The sequence below is a fragment of the Mus caroli genome, chromosome 13, assembly GCF_900094665.2.
Source record: "Mus caroli chromosome 13, CAROLI_EIJ_v1.1, whole genome shotgun sequence".
Taxonomy (NCBI): domain Eukaryota; kingdom Metazoa; phylum Chordata; class Mammalia; order Rodentia; family Muridae; genus Mus; species Mus caroli.
In genome coordinates, this window is record NC_034582.1 from 82385072 (window position 1) to 82388140 (window position 3069).

General features: G+C 34.6%; 1 pseudogene; it reads left to right on the plus strand.

Annotated features, from left to right (window-relative positions):
- The first annotated feature begins 2671 nt into the window (after positions 1–2671).
- LOC115029073 overlaps positions 2672–3069 on the plus strand; it is a 1378-nt pseudogene continuing 980 nt past the window's right edge.

The window sequence follows — 3069 nt, forward strand, 5'->3', positions numbered from 1 at the left end:
GGCTTCAAGAAAGGCTTCCACTCTCTAGACCTACTTGCTTCCCAAGATGTAACATGAGGGCAGCAGACTTATTTTTGATTAATCAGACATTCCTCTGAGAAGCCACACTTTACCACCATCACCAAATTATTAGAAGCTACAATCCACAAGTTTTTAGCTTTTAGTTATTTGACAATTTGAAAATACTACTGATCGGGCATGATTGACTTTAAAATATTTATTCACAGATATTAAATAAAATTTTCTCTGTCTGCTGCATCCCAGCTAGCAAAGGTTAAATCTCCCCACTCACATTTCTTTCTCCATCTTTTCTAACATTTAAAAAAAAATCTCTAGGAAATGTATTTATAGTGAAGTTTTAAATCAGCTTCTGAAAATCTTGATGCTTTCTCATTTTCTTGGAAGGGAAAGTGATAGATTGCATTTGCAAATGAAGACTCATGCTGTTACTGTCTTCAATTCTGAATAGTCATGTTAGATTAAACAGCATTCTGTTGTATGTCCCTTATTAATTATGAGGCTTCCTGCTGCCTTGCCGATGCCTTTTGTTCCTGGTGGTTCTACCATGGAGAACCACAGTATCTTTCAAAGAGGCGATCACAATGCAAGTAGCTCATTAACTTCAGCCTTCCTCCCTGGTTCTGTGGCAGCATTAGAAATCTTCTCTAAGTAACTTCAGAGAGATAATAAAGTTTCCCTTTCCTTTCACATCAATCCAAGGGCAGTTTGGCATGTCCTTTTCTTCCAGAAAGATATTTTTTAAAGGAAGTTGAACTAAACTCTTTTTTTGAAAAAGTTTTGAAAGCCATGAAGTTGTAAGTTGCTGTAAATGATAAACTACTTCCATTTGGTAGTCTCACCTTTCTTTCTTTCTTTCTTTCTTTCTTTCTTTCTTTCTTTCTTTCTTTCTTTCTTTCTTTCTTCCTTCCTTCCTTCCTTTCTTTCTTTCTTCCTTTCTTTTCTTTCTTTCTTTCTTTCTTTCCTTCTTTCTTTCTTTCTTTCTTTCTTTCCTTCTTTCTTTCTTTCTTTCTTTCTTTTTAAAATCAGCCTGAGTTAAGTATGCATTCGCTTTAGAGAGTAATAAAATGATTCCAATTGCTGTATTTTTATTTTTAAGTTAAATAGAACTTTTCTTTAACTAGATTGATCTTTGTTCTGCTATATATTGTTCTGCCTATTTATTGTATCAGTCTAATTCAAAACTGTTTAAATGTCAATGTTCCTAAGTCTCTCAATTATCTAAATCCACTATTCTTTCACTGAATTTATGTGTCCACAAATTTTCTACAATTGCAAATTCTTTTAGAAAGTATACATATCTAAGTAATTTTCTCAATATGTTTGATTCAGACTCTACCATGCTAAAATAAGAGAAAACACCCAAATTTCAGTAGGCCAATAACACACACACACACAAACACACACACACACACACACACACACACACACACTGTTTTTTACTGAACTGTTATGTGAAAATATATTGTTGGTTGGCAGAGAGCTTTACAAATCCATGAGGAGTGACATCTCTATGTTCTTACAAAATTCCATTACTACTGAAACACTCTTGAAAACAGAAAGATCGGGAAAGGAAATTACTTGCATAATTCCTTCTGAACTTACTGAGAACAACAGCTGGTGAGCCAAAAGGGCATCCCTGACTATGCCGGCTTTGGCTTTAAGAGAGTTAAATAATGTAATCCTGTTCAAAGTGTAGGCAAGCAGCATTTGGGAACAGTCTCAGAGCAAAAAAGTGTTGTACATTAATTCCTTAAATTCATTCTGCCTGATGACTAGCTAGAATAAAGACAAGGATTATATATACTTATGTATGAAAGAAGGTATGTTATCAGACTTTATCAAATGTATTTTGCAGACCTAGAATAAACCCAGTACTCAGAACCTACTGCATGACTAGAAGTATTCACCAAAGCAAAGCTTCAGGTTACCAGGCTCAATGTTGTGAATTAAAAGTATAATTTTTAATTTATGTTAAGCAATTTAATAAATTATATCAAAAAGATATATTCACCAGTATAGAAGAAAGTCATCGGTGCTTAATTTAAAACCAAATTTGATGGAAATATTTTATATTGTTAATAAAGAAAGGTTGAGAATGACTTTCTTGGATATGCAATTTATCTTTTCCCTGTTTAAGTCTTACATGATTTTGTCTCCAATTGCTCTTATAGCTGATCATATCCACTGAAAAACAAATATTCATAGTAGGAAAAATAAAGGACTTGAGTTTAAATATTTTATTGTTCACTTAATTCAAAACATCTATAAATATATAGCTATTGTTTTGGTCAACAAATCATATATTTATGAATTTAATAACCATTTATTATTCCTTGACTCCAATCTCTTAAATAATCCCTAATATTAAATAGGTCCTTGTATTTCATTGGAATGTCTACTGGCTTCTGAAGCAATATCACTCACAAAAATGTGCAGTCTCGGGTTGCTTTTGAGAGGGACGTATGTTCAAATTTTTTATGAATGTAAAAGTATTTAATAAACAATATTTATTAAAAGTGTTATTTTTACCTTTAGGGGAAATTAATGAAATTTGGAGAACATAGGTAAGTCTATCAAATTTGGCTTCCATGTTTCTTATAAAAAGGGGAATACTTGGGCCGCCACAGCCATCTTCCAGTAACTTGCCAAAATGATGAACACAAAGGGAAAGAGGAAAGGTACCCGGTATATATTCTCTAGGCCTTTTAAGAAACATGGCGTTATTCCTTTGGCCACATACATGCGAATCTACAAGAAGGGTGATATTGTAGACATGAAGGGAATGGGCACTGTTCAAAAAGGAATGACCATAAGTGCTACCACGTCAAAACCGGAAGAGTCTACAATGTCACCCAGCATGCTGTGGGCATCGTTGTCAACAAGCAGGTTAAGGGCAAAATTCTGGCCAAGAGGATCAATGTGCTGATTGAGCGCATCAAGCACTCAAAGAGCAGGGACAGCTTCCTGAAGTGGGTGAAGGAGAACGACCAGAAGAAGAAGGAAGCCAAAGAGAAGGGCACCTGGGTGCAGCTGAAGCGCCAGCCTGCG